The following is a 23,685-nucleotide window of genomic DNA, read 5'->3' as shown; positions in this document are numbered from 1 at the left end:
CAGGAATAGATAGCTCAGGCTCCGCCACATTTGCCGGATCGTTACTGTGCGCTTGTATACGAATTTTTGAAACTTGCTGTTTTATCGCTCGAAATAACGCGATATTCTATTTGATTTTCGTGTCGAGTACTGGCAGTACTCCGGAGTTCCGCCGTTGTCCCTGGTGTGTTCAGGCAGGTTAGTTAGCTTCGTTGAGTGCCCTTCTCCCCGTGCTAAAGCCAATGTGCACTGCGGAGAAGCGACAGCCGGGATGTAGTCATTGCGATTTTGCGTATCTCGCTTCGCCACAGTGCAGCCATGTTCTAAGGGGAAGCACACTCCTCGAGAGCGGTATTGTACACCAGTGCCGTTTATATAACTTCCACGATATTCCTGTCGGCTTCTCTCCAAGAGGTGTCCAGGCTCGATGCTCCACCTCGCAACATGCACGAACGGCTTGGTAGCGCCGCCAGGCGGACGTTCGTTTTTCTTTTTTTCTAGCATGCAGTATTTACATTATTATTGAAGATATATCATATATACGTTTTTTTTTTTCTTTTTTTTAACAACATGTGGATCACTTTTCTGGATGTGACCACCCTGATTCAAGCGAGTTTCGCTGAGACAAAATACCGAAACTACGAGACAAGCACGGCCAGGCCGCGCTTGGGCAGGGCTAATGCGGAGAACGCTTGGCCGCTTGGCCGTCTGCTTCGGCGGCAGGCTTTGGCGGAGCGCATAGAAATATTTGGCACCGGGTCGTGTGTGGGTGAAAAGTAGGAAAATTAAGAAGTAATATTCCGCTGAAAACAGCAAGCTGGTCCCGAACTCTAGACTGTCGGTCAAGGACATTTAGATTTCTTGCTGTCGGCGCTGCGGGGCGACATCATTGAACCTCCTACGGAAGAGATGGTTGGCTTCACTGCATGGCAGGTTTGTGCGCCTAGGTGGCCCCACTGCATGGCAGCGACACATGCTATTTACCCTCTCTCTTCCGCTTGCCAGTGCTTGGGGCCGACAGGCATTGTGTAACTATATCGGAGGCGCTGTCTAAACAAACACGCGTCAAGTGCTGAAAAAAAGCGGAAAAAAAAAAAGAAGGAAAAAGGGAGGAGAAAAGATTACATGTCTGGAATACTAACGTGACAACTTGCCATGCAACTAAAATTTGAGAAAAAAAAAAACGAATACAGCGGTCAGTTATATTGGTTACAATATCCTGAACAGGTTGTGTGCATCATTGGTCATGACTTGTTTTTCGAGTTTGATATTCTAGGGAACTTCGTTATAGCGACGGAGTTTTTAAATAACCTCGATTAGGTTTACCTGGGGAGCACTGTAGCTTTAATTTATTTTATCAAATCCCGCGTTCAGCTTACATCTCTTTATACGCTTTCAACTGTTTAAAGGTGCAATCAATAAAAGTTAAAAGCAAACTAGCTGGAGCAGTGGGCGATTGGATGACAGGGAGTAACCTTAACAAGTTTAGCTGAATTTTTTTTTAAGGTAGGTATATTTCTTACCCACTTGCTCATTTCTCATTAGTACGAGAATGCCCGAGAGGTCTCATTGGTGTTTATAATTAAATGAAAGGCTTAATTTTTTTTTAACGCAACTAAAGATTCTAGTTTTATGCAACCTTCAGGGGGGAACTTCAGCGAAATGTTAAATTTTGTGCTCGACAAATTATTCTAACATTATTTCACTATAAAACAATTTGATCCACCTTTGATCCATACCTAAATTTACCACTCAGACAGGGGCGGATGTAGGAACTTCTAGAGGGGGGGAAGGGGGGGAGGGGTCAGATGTTGGTGAGCGTACCACATGTTTAGGAACCCCCCCCCCCCTCCCCCGTTTCCATGCCCTAAATGTTTACACATGCAAAAATCAAGAGGGGGGTCAGGACATCCGGACCCTCCCTCTGAATTCGCCCCTGCACTCAGAGATGTTTCTGCCCTGTCCTCCATGAACTAAACTGTGTCCTAAAAGCGGCTGCTGGAATGAAGTTTGTTCTACGAAAACCTTAACTCTCGACATAGCATTATTGTTGCCTTTTGTCGGGGGTTTTCAAGCTCACGGAACAGCTCGTAGTTGAGTGTTTTAGGGAATCAAATTCTTCTGTGGAATGATGCTAAACAAATAATGCAGTGTCCTTTCGCTAGTTGCATGGCTGCCCGTGAATCATAACATAGTATTTGCAGTGAAATGAATGATAATCAAGCAATAAGGTGGGGCGAAACGAGGCAGACATTTTTCATTTCAATTGTAATTTTTATTCCTGTTTCAATATTTAAAAAAAACAAAAAAAAACATATGGGGATATTCCTAGATGTCTTGACTCTATGCTCAGTAAATATTGCTTAACTGGAGCAAGCGAGATATTAAACAAAACTACAATGTCTAAAAGTCACGTAATGTCTCATTTTGCACAGCCCTGTGGGGCAAAATGAGACAACGTAGTGGGGTCCAATGAGACAGACTTAAAAAACCTGATATGCATTTAGTTTATGGAATAAAAACACTTGAAACACACTGTGAGCGCTCCAGCGCACTTTTCATGAGCCCACTTCCATGCACTCGATTAATACTTAATGTGGGGCTGCTTGGCTCCAGAGGTCTTTGCATACCAGGTACTGCCAGTCTCTTGAGGTGTGGCATCGCACGGTCTGCACAACGCTGGGACACTGCGCGCTTCTTCGGGGGATCAATTGTAATCTATCTCTTCGGTTTCACTTGTTTGTTTGTTTTTCGGGTTTTTTTTTGTGTGTGTTGGGGGGGGGGGGGGGAGGGGGGGGGCGCCGGTTTTGAGCAGTGGAGCGCCGGTTCATGGTTGCTTTCGCCAACATCAGCTTTGCCTCGTGGGGAGATGACGTTAGAGCAGTGCTGCTCTCCGACCTGCTTGTTCTCTTTTCCTATTCCATGTTACGTACAAATAAAAACAAATTCATGAAACTTGAATTGTCGGAAAGAACGCGCCTTCTGTAGCCCAACCGTTTTTTTTTTTTGTAGTACTTTTTTTTGTAGTACTTTTTTTTTTAGTCGTTTGGCTTGTTCTTGAAGCACATTCTTTGGTACGCCAAAGAGTGTGCCAGCAGTGCGAAGGGAGGGACGCTGTTGCTTGACACTTTCAAGAGCTTTGTTCGTGTCACTTTCGCGCTGTGAAGCCCTTTGTTGTTTTCATTTTATACGTTCGGACCATCCTAGACACCGGGAGAAAAAGAACATGGCTCAGGAGAAACTAGAAGACTGGCGCGTTATTTACATCTGCGTCGCACAATGCCAGATTGTCGCGTTTTGCCCCGCGCGTATCCCGTTACGTGAATAATTATTTCGTTAAAAAACGCAACCACATATCGCTCAATTTTGGTCCGCATGAAGCTAATACAGCGTACCAATAAACCTCAACTCCGCATTTTTGTTTTCTTCTCCGGAACACTCTTGCCGACGGCACTCATATTTTAAACACGCAAAGTGTACAGGTCACTGCACCTCTCGGTGAAGTTTGAACATATTGCTTGGGCCCTAAACTCGTGAAACACGAAGTTGGGGCCGAAGTTGAGAAAGCGCATGCACCGATTGGACAATCACGACGATGACTTGGCGCTTTTGTCGCCAGCGTCCAATCGGCGCGCTCCGCGAACTTTCGGCTCCAACTTTGTGTTTCACGAGTTTAGGGCCCCTTGTCTATAGCCAACCGGCAACGGCCAGGCGGCGCCAACAGCGTGAGAGCGCACGGTTATACCCTGTATCGTTGTAAGTTGGCAAAGGGTGAACGATAAGCCCCACATTGCGTGCCGAAGGCTTCGAAATGCGCGACGTATACGCGCGCAACGCAAACGTATTGGAGCATGACGCAGCGAAAAGCCTGATACTTCTCTGGAGTTGAGGCGCGCTCCGGTGATACGCAGTCACGTTCCGATTGGCCCGCCAGGGCCGCAGCTTCCGCTCTACTGGCACGTTACGCGATCACGGCTTCCTGGGATACCCAGTATTTCTCGCTTCAGACACTAGGTTAAGCGGCGCCACCAGAGTAAAAGCTCACGTTTGAACAATGCAGACGCCACTCCCAGGGGTACCCAATATTTCTTGTTTCAGTCGCTAGATGGCGCCAAACCAAACAGCATTGCAGGTTGCCTATAGGAGATGGCTGGCGCTAAACACATACTGTCGCATTTCACCCCGCGTCTCATTTTATACCCCAGCTTACCCTAAACAAGCTCGTGCTCCAAAAGTTGCATTTAGCTGCTCCAGAATGCGTTTTTGGCTGCTTCACGGGATTCTCCAAAACGACTCGTTCCAGTCACATCACCGAGCCGATCAAGCGGCACCAAAAGTGCATGGTCATCGCGCTCGTCGTCTTTGCGCGTTTTCTATGACCGGCTAAACCAATCAGGTATGCGGTGAATGCACCTTGATCCTCTTGTGTGCGTGCGTGAGTGAGTGATTGATTTAGTACGTGTTATCAAACGCACAAAGACGACGAGCGTCGTGACGATGCACTTTTGACCCGGCATGATTGACTCTGTTGGATTGGAGCGTTGGGTGCGCGGCCGGACTTAAGGGCGAAACGGAGTATAGTGAAACGAAGCGTATAGTATAGACGCCTTTCAAAATACTGCCCTCTGTTGGCAGCACTGGAATCCCTGCACAATGACGTATTAAAACCTCAACGCCACGGCACACTGGAAAAAACCCACCCACAGAAAAAGGTGATGAGCGCAGCGACGTTCTACTTTCGACGCTGTTTGATTTGCCAGTCGCCTCGTAGAATTGGCCGCGCTCTGACTTTCGCTATCTTATGGAATGACTTGCACGTTCCTCATTGCAGTTGCTCCGCCATTGTGTAGTGGTTCCGAATTCGGGAGGAGTGAGGCGTCTGCGCATGCGCAGTATCAACAGCAGCGCCATCGCAGTGGCTTAACGTCAGTGAGTTGACTTGGTCTATACTTCGTTCGAGTTCAGACGCAGCCGACGCTACGAGCTGATGGGACCAATCAGAGAGTCAGAAGCGCTCCAACGTGGTGGTGTTCGTCGTGTTTCTGTACGTGTTCCATTATCGCTGGACCAATCGTAAACGGAAAAGGCCCAGTGACTTGCGCCTTGGACCGACGCCGCTTGATTGGTCCCATCCACTCGTAGCGCCGGCCTGCGTTTGTAAGATCCTGCATGCTTTTTGAAGAACAGATCAAGAACCACCATCCTTCTTCTTGCCAAAAATTGAACTGCGCATATTTACAAGGGCAGCACCAGTGGCGGATCCAAGGGGGGGGGGCGGTGGGGGCGATCGCCCCCCCCCCCCCCAAACGCCTCGCCATTTTTTTTTTTTTTTTTGTGGAGCCATTGTTTTTTTATATTTTTTGTCTTTTTGCTCGCTTTTGAAACACATCCCTTGGTACGCCAAAAAGTGTGGCGGCAACGCGAAGGGAGTGACGCTGTTGCTTCACTTTCAAGAGCATTTGTAGTGTTACTTATGCGCCATGAAGCCCCTGTTGTCTTTCTTTTGTACGTTTTGATCCTCCTAGACACCGAGAGGAAAATATGACTCAGGAACAACCAGGAAACTGGTACATTATTGACACACGCGTCATACAATGCCACATTGTCGCGTTTTGTCTCGCGCGTATCCCGTTACGCGAATAATTATTTCCGTAAAAAAAAGCACGCTGAACACTCAAATTTGGTCTGCATGAAGCGAATAAAACTTAGGAATGAAATTAAATTATACCTTGGTAGAAAGTCTGTGCCAACCGGGGCGTACTCCTCGAAGCGAAATCTCGCGCGGAATTATGCACCTCTTTGACGGGCGGTAAACTCGGCAATCTCAAATCGGCATTTCTTTTTCTCCGGAAAGGACTTGCCAAAGGCAGTCATTTATGGCTCACGCAAAGTGAACAGGCTAAGGCACGTCTCAGTGAAGCTTGAGACTTGTGTCTAGGTGATAGCTGGCACTAAACAAAAACTTTTGTTGGATGCCTTCACTCCAACTGTCGCATTTTGCCCCGCGTCTCATTTGGCCCATCTTACCCTACTTCACTTTGGACAAACGCAATCTATTAGTTTTGGAGCTTCCCCCACACGAGTGTTCGTGCGGTCGAGGTGTTTTTTGACAAATCAGTAGTAGTAACCAGGCATTGTGCGCAGCTTTTATCGGCGCCCAGCATGCTCGGGCTCACAAGCGCTTAGCTTCGAAAGCATACACTCTAAAAAGTAACCGTCAAATTTACGGCGCTATACGCTAATAAAACCTACAAGTACGCCGTGAAGAGGAATTATCTGAAATGCACCGTAAACGAGCAAAAAAAACCGAGAGGGAAACGCAAAACTTCATGGAGCAAGAAAACAGAAAGAAAAGACGCGCTTCGCTAATTGGTCACCACTCTTGACCTTTCGGAAGCTGCGGGAACCCAGAGAGTCTCCTCTCGCCCCTTCACCTCCTTTCTTTGTCCGCGCCAGCCGCGCCAACGCAGAGCGTAACTGCCTTAACTGAAAAAGGAAAAAAAAGAGAAGAGCAAACAGTAGAGCAACAATGCGACTGGCTAGAAGCATAAACAAACGAAAGGAACGTTGGTTGGGACAACGCGGAAAGAAGTGGAAAAAGCTGACGTTCAGTTCATTTTCCCGCCTTCCCCCCCGTCTCCGCGCCATTTTGTCCTCGTTCGTTTGTGGCATTCCCGGATTTTCGTGCACCTGAAAATTTGGAGCGGAAGGCAACTGGATACTCGAGGCAGGTATTTCACCATCAATCTGCTGCTTGATTGGCAAGGATAGTGTAATGGTGGCATAAATACAACACTCTAAAAGATGTTTACTTGCAGAATTTGTAGTTTCTGTTCAAGCTCGCTTGATGGTTGTGCAATTCGATGAGCACGTTTTCAGCTCTCGAATTCTTCAGTGTGTGGACGAAGGATGCTGTCGCCAGTTTGTTACATATGATGCTCTCAGGTGTCATATTTTGAGAAGACATAGGCATTGGTACGCCTAAGGGAAGTTTGGTTTGTTTCGAGGAGTTTGGAAAGCTTTCAGTGCACTTTGCCACCATGCCTAGACATGCCTAGAGGAGCGGTGGCAATCAGTTCGTCGAACGACGTTTCATGGACAAATCGTTTCGTCGACACTGCGATGTTTCATCGACAGATCGTTTCGTGGAAACAAGCACCCACTCGTTACATCGACAGATGTTGCGACGTTTCGTCGACAGCTCGCTCTCCCAGCTCCTGGCTCCGCCAGCTGCACCTCCTCGCGACCTCTGCGCCTGCGCGGCGCACGGCCTTGTGTTGGATGGATGGATGGATGAAAGATGGCCGACTGGGCCAAGTATGGCGAACCAGTGCGCAGCCATCTTGCCTCACCCCAACAATTGTTTCTTTCAGTTAATTTTTTTTTTTTTTTGTGTGTGTGTGTGTGGGGGGGGGGGGGGGGGGCACCGATCGCACTGATTTCGGGACTTACGATTTGTATGGTTTCGCTCGTGTCTTTGCCCGAACCTTTGGGGAAGCGTTGTCAAAGCCGGGAAGTTTTGTTCTCGATCACTCTCCTTTCTCAAATTAGATTCTTAAAACATTCAACATGATGCGCTGCTCTTGAGGGCTACGCTTTCGGCAGCGGGAGGCACTCACTTGATCGAATGACGTTTTAGCGAACGCCCACGTTTCATCGAATGACACTTTAGCGAATAGTCGGACGCCGCGAAGCGGCGTTTTCGGGTGGGCCAAGTGAGTTCATATTTTTGTAATGAGTTGCCGCAGACTGTCGCCGCGAAGCGGCGTAAAGCGCAGCGCGACGGATGGGTTAACGCGCGCCCCCGTTATTCGCTAAAACGACCATTCGCTCAAATGTCGCCCTTCGCTAAAATGTCATTCGCTCTTGTGATATGGACCCTCAAGTGCCACCGGAACATAGCATAGATAGCCCACACGTCAAAACACTGAGGCTCTTAAAAAAAAATTGAATGAAAAGCGAGGCCTGTTTGCGGTGCACACAGCCTTTCTACCGTTGAAAATGGCATAAAATCGGTTTTTAAGCGAATTGGCATCTGAGCTCAGCCGCAAGCAGTAAACTTTGAAAGAAACTGAGCATTCGGCTACGCCTAGTTTACTTTACGGCGATAAAACACGGTTGTTTCCTCCTCAAAACACCGGGTATTTAACGTACTGTACTTACCAGACCGCATACGATTTTTAGACTTTAGCATATTTAGCTTCTGGATATTAAATAACACTATAGTTCTGCATATGTTATGTCTGTAATAAAATTTTGCAGGCACATAAACCAATATGTGACCAAAGAACATGAGATTTGGAAGCCGCTCCTTTATGCAAAGAGCTGGGCCACGAACTTACCCCAGGTATCTGTCTGCTGGCATCGATAAAAGAACAATTGAATGTTGCGTGTGAGGACCAGTCGGCTGCTGCCGACAGATCTCGTCTAGTGGCATCTACCGCCTCCGAGGCCTTGGATGTGGCGGCCGCTCGAGAGAAGCTATATAATACATTAAGTTGCACATTTGATATCAAAGGGAGGAAGTGGCCGAGTGGGCTAACGCGTCTCAGCTCGGAGCGTGGAGCGAAAGCTTGCGCTGGGAACCTCCTGGGTTCGATCCCCGCCGCCCCCGCCCGTTTCGATCTGGATGAGTTTCGTACCGGCACGCGTTCGTGTGATCACTACTGCGTGATGCACGTTAAAAACCCCAGGTTAGCGGTTGTACCGCAGTGGCCAAATTTCTCATCTACAGCTAAGAGACCGATTACCCGTTGCTCCATCAAGGCTGTATAAACATAAAGAGCAAGCCATTTATTTTTATTTGATATCAACTATGGTTTACTTCGTGTAATAAGACTAAACTTCATGTAATGTTTTATTTATATGTTACCAATTCTCGTGTTTTTTTGTTTTTGAATTGCAATGTAGCTTCTTTTTAGGTTTACTCGCGGGCAGCGTGCTCGCGGTAGTGCGAGTGTTACTGGTTTTCGTGTTTTTGTTATTTATTTTTATTTGACATTGTTGACAGCCCCCTTATTATGTAATGTCCTTTTTAGACGGCCCTTAAAAATAAATGACGATGAAACCAGTGCGACTAAACAGTTTTCTCGCGTATAAGCCGCAGTAGCCAGTAAAACACCGCATCACTTTTCCTTTTGACTAATTGAGGGTAATGAACATGTTTAATTTCAAGTGAAATATTAGGGTTGTAATGTTGCAATAAAAAGCTGCAAGTTGTATTTTTGTTTAAAAATAACCAATATAAAGAAAAAAAAATCAGTGTTTACGCCCTTTTCCGCAACCCACCATTGGAACGAAGTTTTCTTTTGCGCCTACGCATATTTTTCTCCACCGTTTTTTGTTGTCTTCCAGTAACTTTCGGTTCCGTAAACGGGCATCGGAACTTGCAAATATCTGAATAGGCCGCGCGCGAAGTCCTGCGCGCCCTTACTTATTTCATGTGGCACGGATGAGAGCGAGAGGATAGCGCAGTTGCTCACCTTGGAGAGCAACTGCGCTAGGCATTGTCTTTGTCATCTTTTACAAGCGCTTGTACCTTAACTTTCCGGCATTCCTTTCGGAACAGCAAAAAAAAAGTTTGTCGACGAAACGTTTTACGGTGGTGCTGTCGACGAAACGATTGTCGACGAAATGTCACAGTGTCGACGAAACGTGTGTCCATGAAACGTGTGTCCACGAAAAGTTGTCCACGAAACGTAATTCCACGAAGCGAGTTTCGACGAAATGATAGGGACCCCTAGAGGAGTGCTACACAAGGAAGGCTTTGCTAAAACATCTAAAAGGCCACATCACCGACAGCATTTTGTTTTCGTGTTCGTGCTCCAACTGTCAGAAGGTGTGAAATCATAGTTCGATCACGGCACATTTGAACTGGGCGCATTGACGAGTGACGGGTTTCTTGGGCGACGGCGCATCGCCTGCAGGCCCGCTTCAGGTTGAGGACTCTTCGACTCGGTCGACTAGTGCGGATTCTAATGAAGACGGTGCTGTTAACGTGATGCAATCCCCTAATGATAACTACGACGTGTTAATGTCTCTGTCTGCAGGAGAAAAAAGGAAGGCCGTAAAATACGACCTTTTTTTTTTTTTTTTGTACCTGAAGTTCAACGGAACGCTTCTTATGCCGGTATCAACAGTTCAAAAAACCATTTATGAATTTCAACGTCGGCATTTCTTGTACAAACAATACATGTTCGGCCAACTTGCTGAAAGCCTTCAAAACGTGCTTGGTTCAGTCGAGGTTCATAACATTATTGAGTTCATAGCATCACTATACAATGATGTTATGAACCTGGATACTACCACCTTTCTCGTCGTTTAAATTGCACCGTAAAAATAACGGCGCGCTGTAAATTTTTTTTACCGCAAATTTGAAGGCCGACCGTAGATTTCTACGGTCCCCGTTTAAATTTATCGTAAACCAGATTTACAGTGCACCGTTATTTTTACTGTACAAGTTTGGCAGCATCAGCTGCCTGGTATTTGACCGTAAATTTTACAATCAAATTTACAGTCAGGACGCTACAGTGTAGCGTCCTGACTGGTGCCCCATACGAGCAGGCACGTATGGCGTGCACGTGAATATAGCTTTGGTAAGCTTGCAATTGCACGTGATTTTCCGCACGAGCAGAGACATTGCGTTGGCCAGATGCCCAGCTTTCTGAGGCTATGCAGTCAAAAGTACGGGAGCGTGTGCCTTGGTGTGCATAGCCACAGAAAGTTCAAAGAGTTCATCCCCTACAGGTAAACCGATACAAAAGCTCTCAAAATCTATATGATGTTATCAGAATTTAGTAAAACGATGACTCCACAAAAAATATAAACACTCCCCCCCCCCCCCCCCCCCCCCGTTTTACGCCGAGGAACCGCCCCCCCCAAAATGGAGGTCTGGATCCGCCCCTGGGCAGCACATATAACGACGATTTTGTCAATCGTTGCCATGCCCCTGTCCCCCCTTTTTTTCAGAAGTGAGACAGGAATGATGCGCTGCAGGAGGTGGAACTTCTTCAGCTGACCAATGGTTCTCTCGACTTGTATCCGAACACTGGAGATCCTTCGGGACACTTCAACTTCTTGGCGTGTTAGCTGAGTCTTCCCTCGTGTATAGGCCGGGACTATCAGGGAAGCCCCACGAATAGCTAGAAGTTCTTCAATGGGAAATCCCCTATCGGCCATCACGAGGTCCCCGCTCTGAATGAAGTCCAAAAACCCACAGTGTCTTGTGAGCTCCAGATCGCTCACCTTCCCACCCCAGCATTTAGAAATGAAACAGATCCCTCCACTTGGACAAATGGCGATTAAGAACTTTACCGTGTTATGATGTTTGTAGGACGAGAATGTTTGCGTCCTTGCCTTAAAGGTGCATGGTCGCTCTATGAAGATTTCCGAGCAATCAATGATGCACCGAAGGTTCCGCAGCATTGGTACCTTGCACAGCTTTGGGAGCCGCTGTCTAACTGTGTCCGCTTTAGGCCAGAGAATGCATGGAGACAGCTCAACACTGAGGATGTTAATCCAGGCATGGAAGACTTTTGATACAGTTCCAGGAGAAATTCCAAACCTGGACGAGAGGTCCTTGTTGAGGAGGCCGAGGCGGAGCTTCATCAACACCATCAGGAGTTGGCTCCAGTGCGGTATCTTGGCACTGAAGTTTGGAGTGTAGAGTGCCAGAATGTAATGGAGCAGAGCCCAGAACATTCCGCTGCTTGGTAATCCTGTAAAGAACTCCACCTCCGAGTCATTCTTGAGGTCGACGTTACCATACACAGTTTTTGTTTCTTCTTAGAGAGCTTGATTTTCCATTTGCAGCCTCCTATTTTCTTCCAGAAGAGTGTCAATGTCAGCGCTAGACAAATCTGTTTCGCACGACACACCTGTGATCTCTTCCTCATCCATTAGTGCATCGGGCGCGTCGGGGGCACCGGCCGCGTCAGGCGCGTCGGCCACTTCGGGTCGCATCCGTGACGACGCACGATGATACCGCCGCAGTGCAGCAGGGCTCCGCCGTGATGAAGAAGCCCGATGAGCAAAGATGTGTGGCACCCAGTCTGGGTTATTGGGATCGTCAGATGGTGATCCTAGAGGAAGTTGAAACAAAACGAAACTTATGGCTGCGCTGCTCGCGAAGGCCTGAGGACGTGGCAGCTTTACAAAATAAAGCGGTAATCTTCTCTACAAGTATACATAGCACTCGTACTTACCAGTTGTGAAATGCTTGCTGCAAATCCTTGTATCGTTATTGGGCACAAACCCAACGCGTTTAACAGCGACGGCCCAAGCTTGGCGGCGTCCCTCGTTCCTCGGAAATCTAAATAATTTAACTTTTGACAGTCTATTGGTCCCGGCCTGCATTGTGCAGCCAACTGCACAACACTGTGGCATCTTCCCTGTGACCTGATGTTCAGAAGACTAAACTGACTAAACGGTAATATAAAATGCTGAAGCACAGGGAGCTACTCGCAAGAGCTCCCTCCCATAGTTGCCTGTGTCAGGCAATCGACGCACTTACGTCCAGCGGCGTCATTTCGCAGAAATATACAGAAACAAAATTGTGAAGCCGACTGTTAAACTCTGCGGCATCCTCGTAAATGGTAAACACCCAGAAAACGCAAAATATGTGGGCAGAATAACCGAACGAACAAAACCTGCTGAACGCGTTGCCATTGAAAAACATGTAAACAAAACCCGAACCGGAAAAGATTTCTGCCCACTGTCATGGCGACCGGAAGTACCCGGAATGCCATGTATATATATATTTTTTTCCCCCAATTGTTTAGCACGGCATATCGCAAAATAAAAATACCTCAAGAGCTGCGCTCTAATTTCGTATTACAGAGAGTTGTAAACGTCTTTAATTTTTATAGTTTTTTTTTATATACTTTGGAACTATTTTATTCACCGGGAGAAAAATTATATGGCTCAGAAACAACCAGGATACTCGTGCGTTATTAACATGCACGTCATAGAGTTCCAGATTGTCGTGTTTTAATTGTGCCGTGCGAGGCCCGTTACGTAAATAATTATTTCGTTAAAAAAACGCAACTACAAATTGCTCAATTTTGATCCCCGTGGAGCTAATAAAGAATACCAATAAAATTAAAGCTTGCCTTGTCAGAGTAGTCGGTGAAAACCGGGGCGCACTACTCGAAGCGAAACCTCTCGCTGAATATTGTGTTATTATGGCGGTTGGTAAATACGTCAACCTTAACTCCGCATTAGTTTTCTCCGGAACACTCTAGCCGATAGCCCTCAATTTTCGCACATGCAAAGGGTACAGGGCACGGCACCTCTATGGGAAGTTTGAACGTACGCCGATTGCTAGTCTAGGAGAGGAATGGCGCTAAACGGCAAACTGTCACATTTTGCCTTGCGCCTCATTTTACCTACGTTTCCCTAACAGATGGGTGATTAGCTTTGAATGAAGACTACGATCGTTCCTCCGAATGATTGTGCATAAATCAAAATTGCTTATGGACGACATGAAAATAAGAGGCCATATTTGGATAAATGGAATGTTTAGCTGGGCATTATGATCTGATGGGGGCTAGTAAAATATGGAGGAGTTGTATCGCAACTGATGCAAGATGCGACGTAAACCGAAGGAGAACGCCACGTATGACTTCTGATACGGCTTCGAGGAGTTGCCCTGTAGTTCTCTCCGAATCTCTTGCTGGGCGATGATTGGATGCCTTCCTTTCGTTGTCGTCGTTTGATTGTGTATTTTGTGATGCGGTAGATTTTTGTGGGTCCACTGCCTGCATCTTTTTGGAGCGGAAAAGGTTTTGTGGTGGTGTGCGGTTTTTGGCTTTATTTGTAGGATTCTTTAGAATCGTAGCGGCGTAGTTCTGCTGCACGTGCGTGGGGGTCAAAGCTGGCTTCTTTCGATCAGGTGGTAAACTTCGAGGAGAGCTGGCTCAGACAACGAGTACAAAAATATTCGTTTTCTCCCGAGGCTTCGTGGAGGGATCGATGTTCTCAACTGTCGACTGCACAGTCTGGGTGGGTTCACCTTTTGAGCGCACTACTTCACGAGCCGTGATGTCATCAAACTTCTTCTCTGATCGGTAGTTGTTTATGCAGCATTCCTCCTTTACATTCGGGCAGAGCGTAGATGTAAAACAATGCGGCCCTCCAGAGTTAGCGCATCTTGGATTCGCGTTGCATTCCTCTGTTTTGTGGTCTTCAGCCGCACGAACGTTATATCTGCTGCGATTCGTCGGCATACAGCTGCGCGATGTCCGTAGCCTCCACATCTTGGAACATTGAATGGGGCGGTCTTTGAAAAGCTCTGCTTCCATGCTCCAGGGTGACGGAAGTTAACAGACATGGCGAGGAAACCACAACACGAACGATTCTAGAGGTTCCCAGACTTCGTGCCTTGGTGATTGGGCAGCTGGCTCGAAGCTATGACTGCAGTTCTTCGTTCGTTATATTTTCGGAGACATATTTTATCATTCCAACAGTGAATGAGTTATTGTATGGTTCATAGGGTCTGACGGCGATGCCGCACAAGCTTTTTGAGTTGGACGAGTGTTTTTGTCGCTTGTCCGTTCCGGTGTGTCAACGGCGATGACGTTGAAACGAGCGTTTTATCTAACTAGGACTACACAGGATCGGATGGAATTCTCTAGAGCTTGTGTCAAGTTGGCGCTATTCAGCGTTGTTAGGACAGTTGTGGAGTCCTTTGAAGCAAATACGACCGTGAGTCCTGTTTGGTGACCTTGAGTGGAGAGGATAGTCCCTTCTGATGAGTTTGAGTTGGCGTCAGTTGTTTTTTACGTCTCTTTGTTGCCTTGTTGCTGTGCGCAGTCCTAAAATCGGCGTCCATGGATTCCGCGATGTGAGATTCAGCGTCCTCGGTATCATCGCTCATATTTTGTTCTCTCTCGTGGAGTCTGATTTTCGGCATTGTTGTCTGACACGATCGGAGTCCAATCCTTCGTCGTCTTCTCGACTGCGGCGTTTGACTGTTCCATGGAGGAAGAGAAGGATATCCGCAGGGCCATGATTATTAGGTGCTGTTGGCTCAACCCACCTGGGTCCCACTGTAGGTTTGGCACAGCCTAATGACATCAAAAAAGCCAGTTCGCGGTTACTCGCATTACCTGCGCTCCCTCGGAGAAAAGGTTGCCGACTACACGCTTAACCGAGCTTGGCAGGGAAGAACTTCCGCTGTCGGTCCCAAAGAGGTTTGACCGACTCTGCTTCCTGACGAGTCTCGACACCGGTCTGTCAGGGATTCGGCCCACACGCGGGGAGCGGTATAGTGTCCGCACATAAAGCCGCGGTCAAGCTCATACGCCATACGAAAGACACGGAGTTTCTTTGCAGACACGATGACCGCAGAATGGTCTGGAGACACGTCTCAAGCATGTTCGAGTATCGCTTCATGTTGCATGCTTCGAACATGTCTCAAGAGAGTTTTTTTTACGACCAAGGTCATACAAAGCACGAGACAGTGTCTACAGGCTGTCTTTTGTATGATGTACTAGCTGTGTGGTCTCGCCAAGAATGGCCAGATCCTCCCCAGTGTCTCCGAGCCGGCATCACCGAGGCGTCGGTGTGGTGCGACGCAAAACCGTGGGACCACTGAAGTACGGCGCCTCGAACGCGTCTTAGCCGGGTGTATTTGGCGTTTTATCCCTACGTTACATCGAAAGCGGTCTCGAAGTGGAAACACATGTCGTTACAGCTAAGTGTCGGTGTCAGGTTGTTGGACGTCGCGATCCTGGCGGTTGGTACTGGAAGTCCCGGTGAAAAGTAGGAACGGACGCGGGTGTCGATGTCGTCGCGTCGTTCCAACTCCTGGATGCTGAAGCTTCCGTGGACTGTCGAAGTGGGGAGCGGCGTGCTGCACAACAGGCGTCTGCCACATCTACCACCGCTGCTTGAACACAGCCAGGGTCGCGGCCGGAGAGACATGACACTTCTATGCCGTCATCAGGCGAAAATCGAGGGACCACTTTTTAAGACGCGCTAAACACATCAGTCAGGGACCCGTCTCAGGCACCACAGTTGGGCTTGCATTTAATGCTCCTTAATAATAACAATATATAAATATATATATATATATTATTATTATTAAGAAGAAGCACTGAATGCCGGCCTTACTGTGGTGCTTGAAATGCGTCCCTGACTGATGTGTTCTAGTGCCGTCCTTATATATATATCTATATATATATTTTTTTTCGGCAAGGGTTATTTACTGCGTTATATGTCAGGTTAGAACTCGAATTCCCTGGCGAAAAGCACTCGCGTCCAATCATCCGCGGGCAATGTATCGACAGCAGCCCCATCGCTCATCGCTCAGAAAACCGTTATAACGAAGGAAAGGTTCTGAAGTTGTCCTACAAAACGCCCCATCTATTTCAGTGTTCTCGTTATTTCCTTTCTTATGATGGTTGATGCGGACATCTCGTATGGTGCGTCGACAACGTTGGCATGTGTAGAATTTGGCGCTCTCCGCCCAAAAACTTCTTTTTGGCGAGCTCTCCCTATCGAGGAACCCAGTATAAGTTTTCACTATATAGATTATGGAGCTGGAAATCTTATCTGGATTCCTTCCTGGAAACTTGAAACCCACATTGTAGACGAGGCATTAATTTCTGAAAACCTGTAATCCAGTTAGAATCCAGATAGATTTCCAGTTCCATTATCCAGATAGCGAAAAGTTACAGTAAATTTTTGCTAAAATTTATCTTCTTTTCTTGTGTGGACGGTTTTTGTTTGTTTTATTAATGCACAATCGCATTTTCATTCCGGAAATTTCAAAACAGCCTCGTGAGAATCCGCTCATTTTTCTGACGTATTCGAGTCGCACGCGACCAAAGGGGCGTAACCAAGAAGGAGGAACTCGCCTACTACTGCTATTACGCGGACCCTCTTTTGTGGGTCCCGGACGTCCATTTTCGCCCCCTAGCGGTCAGTCAAAACTCGTAGAAAAGTGGCTTTCCTCTCTCTCCCGCCCGTGGTTTCGACATCATTGCGAGCCACGCTTATTGACTGACTGAGAGACTGAGACAGTAGACTCGGCTGTTTGCCAAGTTACTCTCAGACGGATTATAGGGGGGTTTCCGAAAGGAATGCACGTGCTCATTTTTTTTTTTCTCTCGACAAAAAATCTGCGAACGTCTGCAGTTCTATGTGTAGCAGCCGATTATGCTTCATCCGAGTGTCGCTTTCTCTTCCTCTACTTGCTCGGTGGACAAGAAACGGCATTAGTTCTTGGAAGACCGCGGACGCCTAACTCGATCGACGTCACTGTTATTTAATTAGGGCGCGGGGAGTGTTTGGTCCCGGTTGAAGCTAGTGTCCCTGGATTTCAAAGCGCTTCCAACTGCCCGGTCGGAATCACGTGGTTCATGGGCCGCGTTTGGAACAGGAGCTGAAAGAAGGTGACGAAAGCGTCGATCGTCTGCGAGCGTCTCCTCCTCTCCGGTCGCTTTCCTCCTAGCTCCGCGACGACGCAACGCATGCGCAGTTGCGACCCATGTGCGCGGGCGGCGTCCGCCATTAAAGTACAAACGCTCTCCATGGGTTGAGTTGCTCCCTCTCTGAAATCTGGGCGCTCTATTTGAATCTGATCGATACAAGACGTCTTAGCGGCATATCTTCTCCGTTCACTCTCTTCAGCAAATGCCGCAGCCTGAGCGTGGAAAGAAAGAAAACAATGAACGCTTTCTCTTCTCGTTCACACGGCGATGACCGCTATTTGATGTAGTCCGTCCGTCCGTTAACCTTAATCGTCTCTTCTTTCCCTCAAATGAAACTCCGCGAGTCCATTTTCGTCTCAAGAAAACGCTGCCGAACGATAGAGGGCTTCCCCCTAAATCTCAAAACCTCCAACGCTGAAGTGCGCGAGGGCTCTCTCACAGCCAGTATCGGGAATGTGAGAGAAGAGCTGACCAGATTCTCTGGGACGGATAACGCGCTCCAAATGGGAGACGAAGAACAGAGAGCGGACGATCGTCCCTCTTTCGTGCGTCAATTCATTTTTAACGAGTCTCCGTGTCGAAACCGCATGACGCATTCTCCTCTTATCCCTATGCTTTGTTCTGGTGGCTTAGCACCGCTCACTCCCTTCAAAAAGAAAATAGACAACAAAAAATCGGCAGCGACCTTAATCTTCGAAGTCCCCTAATGGGACCAGACGCCTTATTTAGGAAGCAATCATCTCAGTTTGTGTAGAAGACATTAAACAGTTTTTTTTTTTTTTCGAAAAGTGAAGAAGGACGTTTCTTTCTTTTTTTTTTCAATTTTCCCGCTAAATTTAGCAGGGACGTTGAAACTATGTATAGGTCACGTGACGTCATTTAGCTGCTAAGTTTAGCGAGGGAAATGACTTGGTGCATGGTGATTTTACACCGGTGTCCCCGCTGACAAACCGGTTCAGCGTTAAGGTGAGTGCCGCAATTTCTCTGCTCAATTTATTTATTTATTTATTTCAGTTTACTCCGCAGCGCCAGATGCATTATAGCAGGGGGGGGGGGGGGGGGGGGGGGGGTATAGCACATTTGCGTATAAGATGTCTTGGTACTTGTGTACACAATGTACAAATAAGCAGAAACACAAGCTCACAGGTGAATATACACTTGCACAAAATCAGCCAAACACGAGACAAAAAAAAAAAGAGTTTGAGTGTCGCAAAAAGAGGCACGAGCCCCTCCATTCACATCAACCACAATAGAAAAAAGAAGCACAGAAATCAATAACCTAAAAAAAAAGAAAGAAAAATCGCAAAACAGTGCATGTGTGAGCTCCAAGAAAGACTGGGGGAGGAGTGGACGCCGAGATACTTTACTCCTTCAACCTTTTCTAGCGAAACATCGGTAATCATGTATGAGAAATTAACTGGTTGACGTTTCCTAGGGAAAGTCATCAGGTTACATTTATTAATATTTAACATCATTTTCCATTGAGCACACCATCTTGAAATGCGATCAATGTCCTCTTGCAGCACCAGGCAATCTGCCTCCGACTTGATGTCACTGTATAGGACACAGTCGTCCTCATATAGACGAATGTTTGATCTAATTTCTGCAGAAATATCATTTATAAATATTAAGAATAGGAGCGGTCCTAACACGGACCCCTGGGGGGCGCCCGACGTTACATCTAAATAAGTTGACGTTACTCCGTTAATCAATACAGCTTCTTTTTTATTTGTTAAATAGTCGGTGAGCCAGTTAAGAACAACATCTGGAACGTTCACTGATTTCACTTTTTGCAAAACTAATTTCTGAGGGACCATGTCAAATGCTTTCTGGAAATCCAGAAAGATGCAGTCTACCTGCACACGTTTATCAAACGAATAAGCGATATCGTGATAGAATTCTACTAATTGAGTGTCACATGAAAAACCACTTCTGAATCCGTGCTGAATGGGAATGAAAAAAATATTTCTGTCAAGATGTTTCGCAAGGCTACTGTAAACTATATGTTCTAATATTTTTGAGCATACACACAGTATCTATAGTTTTCTACTTTGTTTCTTTTCCCGCCTTTGTGAGCCGGCACAACATGGGCTGTTTTCCATTCCTTGGGCAGGCTGCCAGAGGACAAAGCTCTATCAAATAACACGTGCAAGAAAAATAAGAAAATTCCAGAACACTCTTTAAGTACGCGGCAAGGCAATCCGTCCGGTCCGGTAGCTTTGTTTGCATTCGAGCCATTTATCAGTTTCAAAATCCCGTCCTGGCTTAGTTCGATGTCAGGCATGCCATCTTCTAATGGTGAATTCCACTCGTACATCTGGAGCGCTTTCCAAAATCCGCGAGGGAGGCAAAATTCCGCTCCGTGGGACCCGCTCCGAATCGACGAGGGGAGGATAAACTTGCACTTTCGGAGCGACCTCCCCCACACCCCTCCCCACTCCTTCTCCCTCCGCCGTACAAAATGGCCGCTGCTCGAACTTGACCAGCCCACGAACGCCTCAGCCGGCTGATCTTTCCAACGACTAGTGACGACTGTCACTGCTTAGTTGCAGGAGTAACACGCGACACAGGCCGGGCGAAATTATACGTACCGCGGCGCCCATGTCACAAATAACGAAGACGTCCGCGTTCGGCACCGTCACATACCTTTCGGCCGCCTCGAAGCGGCGGGGCACGGACAGCGATTGCCAGCATGGAGTTCAGATTTGTAGTACGATTTTAACAAACACAGAGGTAACAAACCATCACTTGCGCGGTCGCTGCCTAACCACTTCTTGCTTTATTTCACGGGAAAACGCCGACGGAATGCAGTGTAAAAAGGTAAACAATCACTGGCTGCAGAATGAATAGGCCTAACCTTGCGTCTGCCTCCGGCTTTTCTGACGTTCTTTTTCTCGTTCTTCCTCTCACGATCACAGACGTCAGCGCTTACGGTTTGCCACGCTCCACATTCCAGACTTTTTATCCCTGATCTACGCGAGGTAAAAGCGTTCGAGCCGTCACAATCCAGAGTAAACAACCGACGCACCCGAACAGATCCAACTCCACGACCCGACCGGCCCGCCGATCTCTCCAACCTCGCCGCGCATGCGCACCGCCGATTTAGACGGAAGTCACGTGGGCCGCTCTGTCAGCTTCCGGAGAGATCCGTGAAATCCCGCAGAGCAAGTTCGGCGGAGTTTGGGGCGCTCCGTGGAGCGGGCGCTGCCAGAGATCTACGAGCGGAAGATGACCAACTTGAGCCAGATCTGCGAGCGGAATATGCGCGCTCCAAATGGAGCGCTTTTGGAGCGCTCGAGATCTGCGAGCGGAATTCACCATAATATTGTGGAAACGGGGGAAAGGGCACCCACTCTAGGTGACGAAAATACAGATTCAAAATAAGTATTAAAGAGGGCCGCCTTATCATTATCAACTAGCCGAGCCGAATCGCTGATAGGAGGAATGCCTGTCACGTCTTCCTTTGATGTTTTCACACACTTCCAGAATTCCTTCGGGTTTCGTTTTAGCCTATCACCGAGGGAATTGTGATATATAGTTTTAAAGTAGCACACTTTACTCTTAAGAAGTGCTGCGAGCTCCTTTAGACGGCCCAAAAAATCAGGATTGCCATTTTGTCTATATTTCACATATGCACGCCTCTTTTTCTTAGCAATAGTTCTTAGCTCTTTGTTTACCCATGGTTTATCTTTCCGTCTCCTTGGTGTGATAACTTTTAAGGGAATATAAGTACCGGTAAGTGCTTTCAACTTGGTTTTGAACATAATCCATAATGTATCTACATCAGCGCCGATACTGGTTCTTTTAAACGAAGGAAAAAAATTAAAAAAGCTCGTCAGCTATGCTCGCGTAGTCACCTTTAGCGTAGAAAAGAATTTTCCTCGAAGGCATATTTGCCGTTTGTTTCTTCGCGCATTTTATTTTCCCGATTACTGTCAGATGGTCGCTCATGCCAGGAAGGGTAGAAACGGATGACACAATAGAACTATCATTGCTGAATATTAGATCCAAGGTACTATTTCTCCTAGCATCTAAGCGCGTAGGAAATGTAACGTGCTGATGTAGAGCGAAACTCGACGCAAAGTTCACGAACGCCCTGTACTGCACTGATGCGTTCAAGGCAACCGGAATCCCCTCGTCCCAGCGTATGTCTGGAAACTTGAAATCCCCTCCCAATACAAGATAGTCGTACAAGATTGAGGACAGGGCGTTTGATAAAGTTTGGATACAGTCGTCGCTAGACGCAGGTGGTCTATAAAAGGAACCGATAAGAAGAAATTTACCATCACGCAAGGACAGTCTACACCAGACAGATTCAAATGAGTATTCCGAAACATCAATGGGGATGCTTTGTAGGCTTCTATGAATCAACAGGAATACGCCACCGCCATGGTCTTCCTGTCCTGTCGATAAGCAACATAGTCAGACGGAAACACTTCCGCGTCACTGATCGTTTCATCAAGCCAAGATTCTGTACCTATTACTATACTAGGCCTAGTCAAATCAAGTAATTCTGCAAAGTCATCAACTTTATTTTTAATACTTCGGCAGTTCAGAAGTAATACATCATGTTCGTTCACTAGTTCGGTCCTCTTGACTACAGGATTCAAGGGATGCCGGGCCGGTAGCTATGCAGCTTTTTCTTTGAAGCACATGTCTGTTGAGTCAACATAATAGGTTCTTTGACCGATAACCAGTTTGTTAAAACGCAGTTGGAATTTAGTTTTTTTTGGGGATTTGACAAATTCTAGAAGTTTCCTTCTTTCATGACGGACGTTATCAGAGAAGTCCTCTCCAACTGCAATTCTGCTGTTCCTGAACTTAAAGGCTTGAGACAGTATTCCTTGTTTAACCTTGAAGGATGGGAAGTTCACAGTGATTGGCCTTGACTTTCCTGTTTGTAACCGGCCGAGACGATGAGCACGTTCAACATGACTACCCTCAAGTTTAAATCCGAGAAGTTCGTCGCACACTTGCGCAATCTTTGCCTCCGACACTTCCCACGTCTCGCCTGTTCCCTCGGCAACGCCATAAAAGATTAAGTTGTTTCTTTGGGAGCGATTTTCCAGATCATCGTGACTGGTGGCTAATTGTCCCAACTGTTCAGTAAGTGCCGTCGTCGTGGCTTGCATTTTCTTTGCTTCAGTTTCAAGTGGTTTTAATGAGGCAACGTCATTCTTGAGGGAATCAAGCGTCATAGAAAGCGACGTAAGCTTTTCTTCTACCGTTATCTGCTTTTGCTTGATGGTTGTAATTTCTGTTAGTAGCGCTTCTTGCTTCATTTTGATGCTCGGCAGCATTTCCATTACCTCTAGCATTCTGTGCACCTGTTCCTGAGTAAATGGGCCTGGATTCACCTCGACATCTCCAGATACAGTCAGCAACATTCTCATAACAATAGACGCCACGTAGCAAAGGACAGAAACAGCATAAAGAGAGTTCGAATATAAAAAAACGCACGGCAAGGTCAAAGGGGCACGGTACCGACAAAACACGTCTAACTTTGTGGCGAGCCACAGTTTTGTACGAAAGACCAACCTGAAGAAAATGCGTGGTAAGCAGAGCTGGCAGTAATGTAATTACAGTAATGAAATTACAGTAATTTAATTACTTGTTCCAGTAATTAGTAATGTAATTCATTACTTTTTGTAGCAGGTAATTTAGTAATGTAATGAATTACTGCAGCGACGGTAATTGTAATTAAATTACCTAATTACTTTTTCGCACCGGGCATATTTTTTGTGTCCACAATACACAAGAGCGCTTTTCTTTTTATTTTACTTTTTCTTTTTTCCTCTACACCTTTCCAAAAAACGCTCTTTGGCCGCCGCTATGTTGCTGATGCTAATGCGGCTGGTGCGACCCTCGCGCCCGCTATCAGCTAGACATTTTCTGCCACTCTCTTGAACTGTGAAAACCCGCTCAGCGCGATTCTCTACCTATGTTTTTACGGTTTTGCATTCGACGTTTTCTGGCCCCTCTTAAAAGTGTCCGCTTACTTTTTCTGACGCATACTGCGTACCCTCTCTGTGTTATCTTCCACTGTGATAAATAGGGCTGGTAAGTGCCTTCCATTCGAGCTTTTCTGCTGGACATTCTCGGGAAATGAAGGAGGGGAAGTAGGTCGAACTAAGGCCCCTGGTGGAACGGTCCTCGACGCGATTTTGCGAACAATGACAATTGTTCTCCCCCCTCCCAGAGATAATCCGCGTAGGGTCCTCAGTCATTTCCAAAAATAGTTGTCCGGGTAGGGGTGGGAAACGGATCAGTC

At 46.9% G+C, this 23,685-nt stretch overlaps 1 protein-coding gene and 1 pseudogene across 1 annotated transcript in view; one reads left to right on the top strand and one right to left on the bottom strand.

Moving 5' to 3' along the window:
• Window positions 1-23,685, top strand: part of LOC8033539 (ras-related protein Rab-27A) — a 197,046-nt gene that overhangs the window by 36,973 nt on the left and 136,388 nt on the right. The window lies entirely within an intron of this gene.
• LOC121837368 overlaps window positions 22,043-23,685 on the bottom strand; it is a 77,931-nt pseudogene continuing 76,288 nt past the window's right edge.

Source organism: Ixodes scapularis, unplaced genomic scaffold, assembly GCF_016920785.2.
Source record: "Ixodes scapularis isolate PalLabHiFi unplaced genomic scaffold, ASM1692078v2 PGA_scaffold0__279_contigs__length_252992795, whole genome shotgun sequence".
Taxonomy (NCBI): Eukaryota; Metazoa; Arthropoda; class Arachnida; order Ixodida; family Ixodidae; genus Ixodes; species Ixodes scapularis.
Note: the sequence above shows the minus strand (reverse complement) of the source record. Positions and strands in the feature narration are given on the sequence as shown.